The 16,810-nt window shown below is 40.9% G+C and overlaps 1 protein-coding gene across 4 annotated transcripts in view; it reads left to right on the top strand.

Annotated features, from left to right (window-relative positions):
• Positions 1–16,810, top strand: part of AKAP6 (A-kinase anchoring protein 6) — a 661,506-nt gene that overhangs the window by 115,556 nt on the left and 529,140 nt on the right. For 2 of the 4 annotated variants that reach the window (XM_077126982.1, XM_077126983.1), the window contains exon 4: positions 12,309–12,520. The gene's annotated coding sequence lies outside the window, so the exon portion shown is untranslated. Of the gene's footprint in view, positions 1–10,574; positions 10,619–12,020; positions 12,098–12,308; positions 12,521–16,810 lie in introns of those variants that run through there. The other 2 variants (XM_077126984.1, XM_077126985.1) reach the window with 2 other exon arrangements.

The raw sequence follows: 16,810 nt of genomic DNA, 5'->3' as shown, positions 1-16,810 counted from the left end.
TTCATAAGAGTTGGGAAATTTTCAGTGATAATTTCTTCCATTAGTTTTTCTCCTCCTTTTCCCTTCTCTTCTCCTTCTGGGACACCCACAACACGTATATTTGTGCGCTTCATATTGTCATTCAGTTCCCTGATCCCCTGCTCAAGTTTTTCCATTCTTTTCCCTATAGTTTCTGTTTCTTTTTGGAATTCAGATGTTCCATCCTCCAGTTCACTAATTGTAGCTTCTGTATCTTTAGATCTACCATTGTAGGTATCCATTGTTTTTTCCATTTTTTCTTCTTTGTCCTTCACTCCCATAAGTTCTGTGATTTGTTTTTTCAGATTTTCTATTTCTTCTTTTTGTTCAGCCCATGTCTTCTTCATGTCCTCCCTCAATTTATTGATTTGGTTTTTGAAGAATTTTTCCATTTCTGTTCGTATATTCAGTATTAGTTGTCTCAGCTCCTGTATCTCATTTGAACTATTGGTTTGTTCCTTTGACTGGGCCATATCTTCAATTATCCGAGCGTCATCCATTATTTTCTGCTGGTGTCTGGGCATTTGATCAGATTTCCCTGGGTGTGGGACCCAGCTGGTTGAAAGCTTTTTCTGTGAAATCTCTGGGCTCTGTTTTTCTTTTCCTGCCCAGTAGGTGGCGCTCGTGGCGCTCGTCTGTCTGCATGGCAGTCGGCCCGGGAAACCGCGCGTGGAGGCGGGGGTCGCTGGCCACCACGGCTTAGGAGAGTGCCGGTCCTAATTGCCCAGCTGGCCCGAAACGCCAAGCGTGACGGGAGGGCCCCGCTATCCAACGTTCCCAGTCAGACCGGGGAGCCACATGCGTGGAGGGGACCCCAGTCGCCAGCCGCCCCGGCCGGGAAAACGCGCGCCCCTCGGGTATCTCACCGCAGCAGATTCTCCCTGCCCGTTCAGCTGTTCCAGAATGGGGTACGCTGTCTTTTTGGTCTGTGTCGTGACTCCGGGAGCTGTTTCGTATTGTTTCTGTTTCTTTAGTTGCTTTTCTGGAGGAGGAACTAAGACCCGCGCGTCTTACTAAGCCGCCATCTTCTCCGGAAGTCCTCTGTAGGCTGTCTTTTTACTTTCTTGATGAAGTTCTTTGATGCACAAAAGTGTTTGATTTTGAGGAGTTCCCATTTCTTTCTTTCTTTCTTCAGTGCTCTTGCTTTAAGGCGGTGTAAGGTCTATAAAACCGCCTCCAATTATAAGATTTATAAGATATTTCCCTACATTTTCCTCTAACTGTTTTATGGTCTTAGACCTGATGTTTAGATCTTTGATCCATTTTGATTTAACTTTTGTATAGGGTGTGAGATACGGGTCCTCTTTCGTTCTTTTGCATATGGATATCCAATTCTCTAGGCACCATTTATTGAAGAGACTGTTCTGTCCCAGGTGAGTTGGCTTGACTGCCTTATCAAAGATCAAATGTCCATAGATGAGAGGGTCTATATCTGAGCACTCTATTCGATTCCATTGGTCAATATATCTATCTTTATGCCAGTACCATGCTGTTTTGACCACTGTGGCTTCATAATATGCCTTAAAGTCAGGCAGCGTGAGACCTCCAGCTTCATTTTTTTTTCCTCAAGATACTTTTAGCTATTCGGGGCACCCTGCCCTTCCAGATAAATTTGCTTATTGGTTTTTCTATTTTCTGAAAAGTAAGTTGTTGGGATTTTGATTTGTATTGTGTTGAATCTGTAAATCAATTTAGGTAGAATTGACATCTTAACTATATTTAGTCTTCCAATCCATGAACACGGTATGCCCTTCCATCTATTTAGGTCTTCTGTGATTTCTTTTAACAGTTTCTTGTAGTTTTCTTTATATAGGTTTTTTGTCTCTTTAGTTAAATTTATTCCTAAGTATTTTATTCTTTTAGTTGCAGTTGTAAATGGAATTCGTTTCTTTATTTCCCCCTCAGCTTGTTCATTACTAGTGTATAGAAACACTACAGATTTTTGAATGTTGATCTTGTAACCTGCCACTTTGCTGTACTCATTTATTAGCTCTAGTAGTTTTGCTGTGGATTCTTCAGGATTTTGGACATATAGTATCATATCATCTGCAAACAGTGATAGTTTTACTTCTTCCTTTCCAATTTTGATGCCTTGTATTTCTTTTTCTTGTCTAATTGCTCTGGCTAGAACTTCCAACACTATGTTGAATAACAGTGGTGATAGTGGACATCCTTGTCTTGTTCCTGATCTTAGGGGGAAAGTTTTCAGTTTTTCCCCATTGAGGACGGTATTAGCTGTGGGTTTTTCATATATTCCCTTTATCATTTTAATGAAGTTCCCTTGTATTCCTATCCTTTGAAGTGTTTTCAATAGAAAAGGATGTTGAATTTTATCAAATGCCTTCTCTGCATCAATTGAGATGATCATGTGATTTTTCTGCTTTGATTTGTTGATATGGTGTATTACATTAATTGATTTTCTTATGTTGAACCATCCTTGCATACCTGGGATGAATCCTACTTGGTCATGATGTATAATTCTTTTAATGTGTTGCTGGATTTGGTTTGCTAGAATTTTGTTGAGGATTTTTGCATCTATATTCATTAGAGAGATTAGTCTGTAGTTTTCTTTTTTTGTAATATCTTTGCCTGGTTTTGGTATGAGGGTGATGTTGGCTTCATAGAATGAGTTAGGTAGCTTTCCCTCCACTTCAATTTTTTTGAAGAGTTTGAGCAGGATTAGTACTAATTCTTTCTGGAATGTTTAGTAGAATTCACATGTGAAGCCATCTGGTCCTGGACTTTTCTTTTTGGGAAGCTTTTGAATGACTGATTCAATTTCTTTACTTGTGATTGGTTTGTTGAGGTCATCTATTTCTTCTTGAGTCAAAGTTGGTTGTTCATGCCTTTCTAGGAACTTGTCCATTTTATCTACATTGTCGAGTTTATTAGCATAAAGTTGTTCATAGAATCCTCTCATTACTTCCTTTTTTTCTGTGGGGTCACTGGTTATAGCTCCTCTTCCATTCCTGATTTTATTTATTTGCATCTTCTCTCTTCTTCTTGTCAACCTCGGTAAGCATCCATCAATCTTATTGATTTTCTCATAGAACCAACTTCTGGTTTTGTTGATTTTCTTGATTGTTTTTATGTTCTCAATTTCATTTATTTCTGCTCTAATCTTTGGTATTTCTTTCCTTTTGCTTGCTTTGGGGTTAGTTTGCTGTTCTTTCTCTAGTTCTTCCAAGTGAACAGTTAATTCCTGTATTTTTGCCCTTTCTTTTTTTTTTGATATAGGCATTTAGGGCAATAAATTTCCCTCTTAGCACTGCCTTTGCTGCATCCCATAAGTTTTGATATGTTGTGTTTTTATTTTCATTTGCCTTGAGATATTTACTGATTTCTCTTGTAATTTCTTCCTTGACCCACTGGTTGTTTAAGAGTGTGTTGTTGAGCCTCCATATATTTGTGAATTTTCTGGCCCTCTGCCTGTTACTGATTTCCAAATTCATTCCTTTAGGATCTGAGGAAGTATTTTGTATGATTTCAATCCTTCTAAATTTATTGAGACTTGATTTGTGACCCAGGATATGGTCTGTCCTTGAAAATGATCCATGAGCACTTGAGAAAAAGGTGTATCCTGCTGTTGTGTGGTGTAATGTTCTATAAAATGCCAGTTAAGTATAGCTCATTTATTGTATTATTCAAAATCTCTGTTTCTTTATTGATCCTCTCTCTAGATGTTCTGTCCATTGATGAGAGTGGTGAATTGAAGTCTCCAACTATTATGGTAGATGTGTCTATTTCCCTTCTCAGTGTTTGCAATGTTTGCCTCATGTATTTTGGGGCATTCTGGTTCGGTGCATAAATATTTATGATTGTTATGTCTTCTTGTTGAATTGTTCCTTTTATTAGTAGATAGTATCCTTCTTTGTCTCTTTTAACTGTTTTACATTTGAAGTCTAATTGTTGGATATTAGTATAGCTACTCCTGCTGTTTTCTGGTTTTTATTTGCATGAAATATCTTTTCCCAACCTTTCACTTTCAACCTATGTTTATCTTTGGGTCTAAGATGCATTTCCTGTAGACAGCATATAGAAGGATCCTGTTTTTTAATCCATTCTGCCAGTCTATGTCTTTTGATTGGGGAGTTCAATCCATTAACATTTAGTGTTATTACTGTTTGGGTAGTACTTTCCTCTACCATTTTGCCTTTTGTATTTTATATGTCATATCTAATTTTCCTTCTTTCTACACTCTTCTCCACACCTCTCTCTTCTGTCTTTTTGTATTTGTCTCTAGTGCTCCCTTTAGTATTTCTTGCAGTGCTGGTCTCTTGGTTACAAATTCTCTCAGTGATTTTTTGTCTGAGAATGTTTTAATTTCTCCCTCATTTTTGAAGGACAATTTTGCTGGTTATAGAATTCTTGCTTGGCAGTTTTTCTCTTTTTGTAGTTTAAATATATCATCCCATTGTCTTCTAGCTTCCATGGTTTCTGCTGAGAAATCTACACATAGTCTTATTGGGTTTCCCTTGTATGTGATGGATTGCTTTTCTCTTGCTGCTTTCAAGATCCTCTCTTTCTCTTTGACCTCTGACATTTTGACTAATAAGTGTGTTGAAGAACGTCTATTTGGATCTATTCTCCTTGGGGTACGGTGCACTTCTTGGATCTGTAATTTTAGGTCTTTCATAGGAGTTGGGAAATTTTCAGTGATAATTTCTTCCATTAATTTTTCTCCTCCTTTCCCCTTCTCTTCTCCTTCTGGGACCCCCACGAAACGTATATTTGTGTGCTTCATATTTTCATTTGGTTCCCTGAGTCCCTGCTCATATTTTTCCATTTTTTTCCCTGTAGTTTCTGTATCTTGTCGGATTTCAGATGTTCCACCCTCCAGTTCACTAATCCTAACCTCTGTCTCTTGAAATCTACCATTGTAGGTTTCCATTATTTTTTTCATCTCTTCTACTGTACCTTTCATCCCCATAAGTTCCATGATTTGTTTTTTCAGACTTTCCATTTATTCTTTTTGTTCATTCCTTGCCTTCTTCATATCCTCCCTCAATTCATTGATTTGGTTTTTGATGAGGTTTTTCATGTCTGTTCATATATTCTCAATTAGTTGTTTAAGCTCTTGTATCGCATTTGCGCTATTGGTTTGTTCCTTTGACTGGGCCATATCTTCAATTTTCCTGGTGTGATTTGTTATTTTTTGCTGACATCTAGACATTTAATTACCTTAATTAGTTTATTCTGGTGGTTACTCTCACTTCTCTTACCTAGGGTTTTCTTGCTAGATGAATTTGTTGTCTATCTGTCCTTTGACATTCAGTTCAGCTTTTTCTGGACCTCTAGCTTAGGTTTTGTTTAACAGAGGATAATTTTTCAGTTCTTGTTTTCTTGTTTCTTGCCCTGCTTGTATGGTGCCTTTTCCCTCCCCACCCTTAGGAGGGTTTGCGTAGGTATTATAGACTCCAGCCAGGTTTTCCCGGACTAAACTGGCCTCCTATCAGGGAGAAGGAGTCACCTGCATCAGTTTTCCCTGAGGGTGAGACCCAGCAGATTAAAAGACTTTCCTGTGAAGCCTCTGGGCTCTGTTTTTCTTATCCTGCCCAGTATGTGGTGCGTCTGCCTGTGGGTCGCACCAGCAAAAGATGTTGTGGCACTTTTAACTTTGGAAGACTCTCCCTGCTGGGGGCATGGTGGAGACCGAGGGGAGGTTGTAGGCTGGTTTTAATGGCTTCAAATTACCAAGCCTTGGGGTCTGAATCCTTGAGAGAGGGATTCCACCTGAGTTGGGCTTCACCCCTCCCCTGGGGAAGGCACAGGTGGGAGACAGTGCTGAAAGCAGCCTGTTTCTGCCTATGCCTGGGGCAGTTGCAGCCCGAGAAGTCCCGCTGCTGAATCCAGAGGCTACCAAGTCTCTGTAGAAACACAGCCACTAAAACCTCTGTTTCCTCCCCCTTTCCTCTTTCTCCATGAGCCCAATGAGTGAACTCCACTTGACCAGGTTTAGAGTCTCTTTCCTTTCCCTCTGGGAAGCCGCCTGTGGGGGAGGGGTGCCCGGTGCCGACCGCCATGGCTTGGGGAACTCACGGTTTTGGGGAAGCTTGCAGCCAGTCCAGCTGGTCCAGACTGGGTATGCTGTGTATCCAGTCACTTACATGGCTCCAGGAGCTGTTCTGTACTGTTTCTGGTTATTTAGTAGTTGTTCTGGAGGACGAACTAAAACGCGCACATTGCTAAGCCGCCATATTGACTCTTAATCAGGAACAAGGCTTTTAAGGCTGGCACTCATATACTTACGTGATGTGGCTATCTCATTGAGTTGTTCGTTGGGGTCAGACAGAAACGTTCCTGGAGACCACGTGGCCTCCCTACTGCCCTGCTGCAGGACTCCTGCAGAAGAAGAATACCTGATGCTGTCCTGCTGGCAAACTCTCTGAGTAGAATGGTGCCAAATGTGACCTATGACTTCTGACTATTTAGTTGAGCTTAAGAAGAGCCACTGGTGGGTACTATGACACATGTAAAAGGAAGCCTGAAACAAGGATTAGATGCCTGATCACATGATGTGAATAACTGCACATTACAACTGTTTCCTTTTCTTCCTGGGTACAAAACTAGACTCCATTTTCCCTTCCTTTCTTTTAGTAGGTGTGTCCAGGTGACTGAGTTCTGCCCAATGGAATGTAGCTGGAAGTGAATAAGAGTACTTTTGGGCTGAAAACCTGCCCTATAGAAGCCCCCTGTCTTCTTTCCCCAATTGCTCAATGAATACAGAGGACTCAAAGGCTACAGAGGTGGGTAAAACTCCAAGATAGTATCCCTGGATGACCATGTAGAAGTTTACCTGTCAATCAGGAACATCCATTTAGTCTTCAAGTGAACAAGAAATATACAATTATTGTATTTAGCCATGACAATTTGGGGTCTTAACTATGAAATCAAGTAGTACTTCCACAACTGATTCACCAACTAATAAACACATTTTTCAGATCTTAACCATTCACACAGCACACTAAGGAATGCAGACCTCTTGCATTTAAATGAAATGATCTCTATTAGGTCAGGATTAAGGTAATTAAGAATACAGAGGTAAGGAAGACATTGTCTCTATTTTAGAACCTTATCTATTCCTTGACACCAAAGGAAGAAAGGTTTATTTTGTCTAGAACCTAAATTTTCTGTAGCACATGATCTAACTCAACCTGTCTGGATAGGTCATTTAAACAAACCAAACACAGGAATCCCAGAGTAAGAATGAGGGCCTCTAATCCTATATAGCTTCATATAATGCCTGGATACATTCCAGAGTATGTTAAGCAGATAATCAAAAAGTGTTGGCAAAGGTACATGGGTAGTTCAGTGGTAGAATGCTCGCTTCCATGCAGGAGACTGGGGTTTGATTCCTGGACCATGCACATACACTCCGCACCCCCCCCCCCCCAAAAAGGGGTGGGAGAAAAAATGTGAAACTGTTAAACTTTACCATCAGGGAATCCCCTGATACTGCTTCAGACATTAGGGACACCCAGTCAATAGGCCAAGCCCTTGATGTTGAGACTTGCTTTTGTACAGCTCATGTAGGTAGCAGAGACACTTAGCCTATCTATAGGTATGCCTAAGAGTTATTTTCAGAGGGCCTCTTTTGTGGCTCAGAGGTGGCCTTTCTCTTTCTAAGCCCAAGTCTGCAAGTGAAATCATTGCTCTCACCCCTTCGTGGGACATGACATCTAGGGATGAAAGTCTCCCTGGTGGCATGGGAGATGACTCCCAGGGATGAGCCTAACCCTGGCACTGTGGGATCAACAATGCTATCCTGACCAAAAAAGGGGAAAAGAAGTGTAACAAATAAGGTATCAGTGGCTGAGAGAGTTCAAATAGAGTCAAGAGGCTACTCTGGAGGTCACTCTTATGCAAGCTTCAGTTAGACATCGCTACCTACTATAACTTGCGAAACCCCAACCAAAACTATTCCTGCCAAACCTAAACAACACCTAGGGCATTATATAAGATTCTACAAAGTTTCCATGCACTAGGGTAACTTTCCAGAGACCTACAATCCCCAGATGGGTCCCTGGACCAGGTAAGTCCTGAAATGCAGAGGGGCCAGCCTCTCCAGAACATCAACTAGTTCCATCCCCCTATCCCATATTACTGACAGTCCCTTCCAACATGAGCAAGTTAGAATGGGCATAGCCCAAATACTCTAAAGAATAGGAGAAAGATCAAAGGAGATGGTGGAGTTATACAGAGAAGGTAGGATTTAACAAATGAATATGATTACTGAATTATTATATTGATATTTCTCTTAGTCTCCAGTATCTTAGGCAGCTAGAAGTAAAAGCCTAAAATTTTGGAATTGTAACCATACCAAACTCTGAAATCTGTCTTACAATAAATTTTTGCGGTGCTTTGAAATTCCTTGCTTTTTTGTATATATGTTATTTTTCCCAAAATAGTCAATTGTGATGATAAATGTACAGCTATATGATGATATAATAAACCATTGTACACTTTGGGTGATTACATGGCATGTGAATATATAATATATCAATAAAAAACAAATTAAAAAATAATAATTTTTTTAAAAAAGGAATGGTTTTAAAATTTTTTAAAGCCCCTAAAATACAAACACAAGATATTTGTTTGCATTACAAGCTAATGATTTGGAAATAATACTAATTTGTTTTTGAACTCATAAGAATGCAAATTTAGGAAATAACCCCTAATTCTAAGTAGGGAAAAATGGCCAGGAGGAAACATTTGTGTAAATGTTGTTCTCTGTGTAATGACAGCACCATATATACAATAGTGGGAAAGAATTGAATGCAAAATGAGTTGTACTGGATAAGAGAGAAGCTTCATTTCCCTCCCTCCCTGCAGCCTCCAGGCTAAATCAGGGGCTAAGAGTAGTTTTAGCCCATTTATTGTTTATACATTTTGTGTTTCACATACTGTGGACAACCCATGGAATATTAGTCCATGAAAAACGTGTTCTATGGTTAAATAAGTTAGGGAAATACAGCATATTATCCCCATATCCCCCGAAGAGTCTCAAAGCATATAGGCAAATTAAAGGTTCTGAGGTGGTCTGCAGTAAAGGAATCTGTTTTTAGCATTATCAGTAGTAGGCCAACTGCTATAATAAGCTATCCTGCAAATCTCAGTGGTTTAATGCAGTAAAAGTTTATTTCTCACTCATATTGCAACTTAATGTGGGTCAGTGAGCATTTGGGAGAAGATGCCTTCCATAGAGTGAGGCTGATACCTTCAGGGCTTCAGAGTTCTCTACTGGATTCTCTGTATCCAGCCAGCAGGGGAAGGAAGACATAATGTGGAAAAGGCACTCTCCCTCTTAACCACCTTTCTCTGATGTGATACTTTCTACTTTCACTCACATTCCGCTGGTAGGAAGTGGTACTATAGCCCACCTAAGAGGTAAGGGAGGGACCCAGGAAGAAGGATATCAGTGAACAGTCCCAATAGCTGCTCCTCTTTTCCTCTATAGTGAACCCATAAGGGGGCTACCCCAAGTCCCATCTAGTCTCTACACAGAGTCTAGGGTTTCTGGATGATATATAGTCCTCTCTATCAGGTCTAGATGTGGCTTCCTGTAGACCAATTACCTGTCCCCCCCCGTGACCACCCTTCATCCCCACTGAGCCCCTTCAGTATGCAGTCGTGAAGCAGAACAGGCTAACCATGCCCATTCAGATTCAGAAAGAGACAAAGTGGGATATAGGTGGTGGTCCCTGATGCACAGCAAATCCCAAATCCTTCTGACCACTTAGGTGCGACACCCCCTGCCTCAATCCTCTGATCTGGCCTTAACACTGCTTTCCAGGAGAAACTCATTCGTTCCAAACTCATTCGTTTGGCCCTAGTTCTGTTCCCTGGGGAGATCTCCTGTCCACCTTCTCTGATCTCATCTGAAGTGAGTTTTGAAATGTAGGTCCTCCTTGGTAGCTGTGCAGGCTTTGTAGAGCATTTCCTAACCATCTTAATCCAAAGTCCAGAGTCTGGCTGAACCTACAAGTGAGAGCTAAAGAGCCTCCCCTGATGGGATGAGTGGGCTATTAATGACAGCCATCACCACAATTAGCACGATTTAGCATTTCTATGATACCTCTGGTTTCCAGAATACTTTTATATGTATATATTGTTACAAGCAATCCTCAGAACAACCCCACAAGACAGGGATGTGGGGGCCCTGAGAAAGGCCACTGGGAAAATCCAAATGAATTACCATGGGCACATTCACAAGGTAAGAACATACTTCATGGTTTGATCCTGCTATTATGGGTCCCCTTTTATAGCCAGGTTGGCTGTAAAAGGGAACTCACTTTGTGGGCCAGATTTTCAGCCAGTGCAGGCTGTTGAAAGTCTGATCTGGCCTCAAATTTGATAAGCCAGATATTCCTTTCTACCAAACAAATAACTTGCTGACAAAGGGGGACTGACAATATTCTTCTCATCCTGGGTAGCCAGATTCAAGCCCGGAACTCCTGATCTCACCCTGGCCTCTCTTACGGATTCTGTCTCCAGAAAGTCTTGGTAATATTGTTCTGGACCTGTGACTTCCATTTCATTTTCTTCAGAGGCTGAGCGGTTCTTCAGAGGTGGCCTCAGGGATCACCTCCTCATAGATGAGGTGAGGGATGTGGTTGAGAAGAGTCTTGGCTCTGGGCTTCTTATCCCGCCCCCCAAATAGAGCACTTCTGCTTTGGTATGTAGCGTTAGAGAAAAGCATTTCACTGCTAAAAGAGAAGCTGAAAGTCATGATTATTAACTAAACCCATCACTGCAGATGAGAAACTTGAAACCCAGAGAGGTTAATAGACTGGTCAAAAGTCACACAGATGCTCACTGGAGGAGCTGGCATTAACACACAGGCTTCCTGAATCTCTTTGTGTTGGAAGGGCTGCCAGTTACCTCCCTCAGCGTGGCGTGCACTCTAAGCTAAAGCTGGGAGTCAGAAGTGATGTGGGCAGGCAGCTTACCCTCCTGCTCTTGGTTCCCCTCATTGGGTGAAACAAGAACAATCCTGGCTTCACATCCAGGCCAGGGCTGTTCTGTGCACAGCTGATTGTGCACCATGCTAGGATCTTGGCATCTCTCAGGCATTTTATCAGCTGCAGCCTTCAAAGACACTGACTGAATTCTTTCCGCTACTCCCTCCTTCCTCCTCCACCCAACAGGGCTGTTTAAAATCTTAAGTAGGAGGGGACAACATAATCGCCGTGGTGCCATGGTATTTTGGGCTTTTCAAATGTTGTTTTTCCCCAGAGTCGTGAAGAAAGGAGTGGATGTAGGTCAGCTTCATTCTGTCCATCTCCGTCCATCGCCCGAGAGTATTAAATATGCAGGAGATGGGTTGCTCTGCTCATACCTCCCTCCCCCCAGCTCTCAACACGCAATGTTTGTTTCTGTTAGGGACTGGAAAGAAGCAACTGCTTTAGATTTGTGTTTCTTTTACAAACTAGAGAAGTAGCTCACTGTGATTTGTTTAAATGTGGCTTTTCACACATTTCCAGCTTTTGTGGGGGAGGGGCGTGCGTAATTTCCTCAGTAGACTGTCTTATTGCCCTGAAGAGAGGAAAAGCCACTCCCAGTGTTTGGAAAGCCAGTGACTCAGGATGTTTCTAGCAGGTCTGCCACTTGTTCCAACTACCATGTTTGAATCCAGAAAAGACTGTCTTGCTTTCTGGTCCATATTTAAACCATGGGCAGGAAGAGTTCTCTGCAGGCCAGGGGCAGGGGCCCTAGAAGTTGAGGGTGGTGTGGTGTGCCCCCTAGATTCCAAACCTCTATCCATGTGCCTATCTGATGGTTAGGGGAACTCTGGGGCTACTGTGAGGATAAGGATCTGTGGATTGGGCTCCCTCAGGGGAAATGATCAGAGGTCTTTGTTGGCCTGGGACTGGCCCATGCTTGGAGAATTAAAGCCTATTTACTTCTGAATTAGAGTCACTTGCTCAGCTGTTTAAATTCCATTTTTAATGATTTTTCTGCTCCCTGCCTTCTTCTTTTGGTGTTTGACAAAGGAACAAACAACTCTCCTGAATATAACTTTCAAAGAAAGTGCCTTAATGCTACCCAGAGAGGAAAAATGATCAAATTTGCCTAACAGGTAAACATTGTGCATTTGAGTTTTTATTTGCTTACTACTAAATCTATATTATTTTCCCACTTTTTTTTTTAATTGTGTAATCACAAAGTAGGACATAAATTTTGCTTTTTCAAAGTGCCTTCAGGAAATCCTTTTCAAACCTATGGATTTTAGTCCAATGAGAAATTCTCTTCCTTTGGTCTACATTTTGCATATCATCTGTTTCTTACAGGGCTTCCGTATTGTCTCAGGCTCCACTGGAAATGCAGCAAGGATTCCTAGCACATCCCAGTTGCCATAGCAACAGCAGTCTTTCCCATAATGAGCTGCATCATCTGAACTGATGTCACAGCATCATGCAGCAGGTCAAACAAGGCATCTCCTAGTATTGCATCCTACAGATGTGCTGTAAACATCAAAAGAGGACAGTGGGAACAGGAGATGGTGAGTTTTAAATGTCTGGGCCTTAAATGCACGGCTGTTTTGTTGGTTAGTTGTTGACTGTTGAAACAGAGATGGGGGGATGTTTGCTTAAAATGGACTGGCGGAAGAAGGGCTGTTTTACCTAAATCTGTTTTTCAGGCTGCCGGGTTAAGACAAAGGCCTGTAAGAGTCACATAGGAATCAAAATATACACACATTATTCTTGCCCCACCTCTGCCTGCTATTTTTAGTTTTCTCATTGAATTGTCCAGAAGCATAAGATAATTTTTTATTGCGAAACTCCAAATAGGATGTATAGTAAGTAGTCCTGGTATTTAAGCTTTGTAAAGATATGTATTTCTTTCTTATGACCAGAGCTAATTGGTACCCTATTTGTTCTTGTGATTTATGAAATGTTTAGTGATTTGCAGTGTGAAATTCAGTATTTACCTCCATTGGGTTTCAGCTTCTTCATGGCAAGCAGTGAGTGCTGAATAAGCATTTGACACAACCCGGGTATGAAAGGGGGATCTCTTGCATGTTCAAAACAGAATTTATTAAGAACATAAAGACCAAAACCTAATGAAATTATTTGAGCCTAATGATTTATATGATAGTCCTTTGACCAGTGTCCTTCATAGTTAGTTGAAAGACTGCCACAATATTTTCCCATCTCTAGCTACTCCCTAAAATAGCTGGAGTTGTTTGCAGGCTGACTTTTAACTGAGAAAGAAACAAGTCTCCTCTCTGCGGCAGTTGCAATGAAGAGACAGCTCTGGGGAGAGCCTCAGTAAGTGACAGAGGTGTTGCCATCTCTTGTATAATTTTAAGCAAAACCTGACATGATGAATAATATCAGGGTCCTCAGTGACTGTGGGGAAAACATATCCCTGGATTTGGTCATAACCTCAACTCAATTCTGAAACTCCAGGTAAACATATATGGTTTTCATTTCCATTCCTAGCTCTGTTTTTAGGCATCTTCTCCTGTTTTGTTTTGTTGTGTTTGTTTTTTTTTTTCTTTTTCTAAAACTGGTCTGATAGTATCAGAGAAGGCTCAATGTATTGCCTTTTGTTTTGGGAAATGGAAATAGATTTCCCTGGTGCAGCTGGTTGCTACTAAAGGGAGAGAAAGGAGGAGGCACATGTCCGTTCAATTGATCCATATGACCACTTGGAATCAGGGAGTGGTCATTTGGCTCAGTGCTGCTGAGTTGTTAGTTTGTATTTGAAAAGTCTTATGGGAAAGAATGGCAACCCCTAAGTTCCTCCTGCTCTTCTTTTAGGCTTTTTATTAATCCTAAAAGAGATATATCATAGGAAGTAGGAAAAGCAGTATCTCTAATCAGCTTGCAGTGGGGTTCTTTTTGTACAGAGACAAGCATATTGGTCCCATTAGACTCTAACTGGGATGAAAGACCTTGTATTTTAATTAGTTTGTTTATGCCACATCATACACATGCTACTCAGCTCTTTAAGCTTATGTGCCATACAGCTTATGGAGTGGGAGAGGTCAGCTAAACCCTGCTTTATCTAAGCACGTAAGGGGTATGAATTGTTCATCACCTGCTTTTTGTATGTCATATGTTGTCAGCAGAAAGCTCTGTTGGACTGCTGGGTGTTAACACAGCTAAATCAGAAGCTCTAAGGTGACAGGAGGAGTGCTAGATAGTGATGGGGGAAGGGAAAGTCTAGTGGGTGGATTATGAGTCTGTAGAAAATCATTTAGTGCCATTAGAATTTTTTTTTTTTTTACCTATCACTTCCAAGGAAAAGCAACTGAGAAAAGACTTGCTGGATAACATAAATTGCTAGGATTGAAAATAACCAAAGGCAGCATTTTAATGAGATTTCTATTAGCTTAATTTTGGTCTCTTTTGTCTAACAGTGCTCTCAGCTGCTTCATCATTGGTGATTTGTGCAATTACTGGAAGTGGCAGAAACCAGAGTCCTTAAGGGCAGCGTTAGAAAAAGTGGAGTCATGCTTTGAGGGTGGGGAAGGACGCTGGTGGGTGTGAACTGATGCGGTTATCTGGTGGAACATCCTCCCAGTGCACACTAGCCTGTGATTTTTCCCCTTTCCAAATGTTCAAAATGCAGTAACAGTTGCCCAACTTTATGCTTTTGTGCTCTTTTTGCTCAAATAGAACAAAGCCCTGGTAATGGGAGCTGCCAACCTGGTGCTCGTTTTCTTAGCAGCCTGGGCCACTCTGTGATTAGCTGCGTGTCTTAATTACTGGCTAAGGCTATTTCGGTTGCCTCAGTTTTAATATATCCCCAAGGGGTGGGTGGGGAGTGCTGGATGGGGGAAGGGAAAGAGATTACTCTATGGCTATATTTCTTGGTACTTCACTGAAACTTTATAGAATTTAGAGAATTTTGTTTCACAGTGATAACTGAATGATCATCAAGACCATGTTTACTTTGGGGCCAAGTTTAGACCATGGAAGACTCACAAGAAGTTTACCTCCATGCTTTTAGTAATGACTTTCATTAATGAATTACAGAGTTACAAGGAAGTTAATTCTTAAGGATAACTAGGCCATGGTGGGGATGATAAAAATGATAATCATAGTTAGCACCATAGTTATCATTTATTCGGTATCTATTGTCTATCAGGGCACTGAACTAAGGTTTGTATGGATCCTATTTAACCCTTATAAGGACATTATGAACTAGAGAGTAATGATCTTATTTTATGGGAATAGGTGTTATTCCCTTTTTTTTTTTTTTGCATGGGCAGTCACCAAGAATCGAACCCAGGTCTCCAGCATGGCAGTTGAGAATGCTGAGCCACCGTGGCCTTCCCGTTATTCACATTTTTACAGTAACTTAGTCTTAGCAAAGTTTGGTCTAAGGTCATATGGTTAATTAATGATTGGGCCAGGATTTCAAACAAGTGCTGACTGGGAAGTCCACATGCTTAGCCATAGTTGTCAGAGATATACATTTAATATGTAACCATATAGATCAGTCATCTTCCCCCCACACATTCACCCCACCCCTCTTTGTTCTAATTGGAAAATCAAATTTCACATGTAGAACAAAATCTCATTTACATTGCTAAGATCAATTTTATATCAGGGGTTGAACATGAATCTTGGTCAGATGTGACTATTTGCTCTGATCCTAGGAATTTAAGTGTTGCAGAATTGATGCTTAGAGCTTTCTTCACTACCTTTGCTTGACATATCTTTCTACCAGAATCTGTATATGGAAAATGCTGCATGAATGAGCATGGGCACAAAGAATTGCACTAAAAGTAGGTCTTACCTGGGTTAGTAATGATTCAAGTTTGTTGTACCTTTCTCATCAGCTACATCTGTATTGCTTTGCTAACTTTAAGACACTTGAATTTCCTTGAAACATCAGAAAAGGGGTAGAAAAGGAAACTGCTCTGACAGTATGGAAGGTACACTCTGAGTCCGTCTTTTAGATCAAGAAATAAAAAGAGTGTTTACTCTGCTGAGTTTATCAGTGGCCAAATCCGAGTGCTGTCTATGTCTGGCAAAGTACAAGAATGATGGTCTTGTGCAACATCCTGGAAACCTCGTGCTTTAGAAGAGCTAATACAGTCATCTCTGCATCATTTCGCCCATCCCCCGCTATCCACGCCCCACATCATTATTGGGATCTAAGGGCTGTTCTTTGTTTGACCGTGGGACTAATGCACACACTGATAGCACATTGATATTGATTCAGGTATGGCGAATACTTAGAAATATTATTCTACGAGGCTCATTAGCCTTTTCTGTGTTCTGGGAAGGAATTAACCTTTGCCTCAGCCTACCCCAAGGAACCCCAAGCTTATGTCTGCATGAGGTACAAGAATGAGCTTTGATGGGAAAGCAATAGAGTTGCTAGGTAGGAGTGACTGTGAGTGTTAAGTTCCAGTTAGGGAATAAAAAAGCCAACAGGAATTTAGGTAACTTGGTGGTCCTGCTATAGGACTCTGATTTCCTTCTAATTCTAATCCTAGAGTCAGTGAATGATAGTTTATTTTGATCCTTTGGATTCATTTGCTTCAATTAAAAAAATATTTGTTGGGCACCAACTATGTGCCTGGTGTTGTTGGAGGACATAGTACAGAATAAGTCAGCTACAAATCCCTATCCCCACTACATTCTAGAGGGGGAAACAAAAAAATAAGCAATTAAATTTGTAGTAGAATACTATAGTCCCTTTGATCCTGTAATACTGTTTCTATTTCTCTGTTCCATTAATAGATAAATCCATTAACTCTGAACATATATGTGGTATACTTGCATATATGTTCTATATGTGGAAATAAATCCACTGCATTGTATAATAG

This window comes from Tamandua tetradactyla, chromosome 14, assembly GCF_023851605.1.
Source record: "Tamandua tetradactyla isolate mTamTet1 chromosome 14, mTamTet1.pri, whole genome shotgun sequence".
In the NCBI taxonomy this organism is placed as follows: Eukaryota; Metazoa; Chordata; class Mammalia; order Pilosa; family Myrmecophagidae; genus Tamandua; species Tamandua tetradactyla.
Note: the sequence above shows the minus strand (reverse complement) of the source record. Positions and strands in the feature narration are given on the sequence as shown.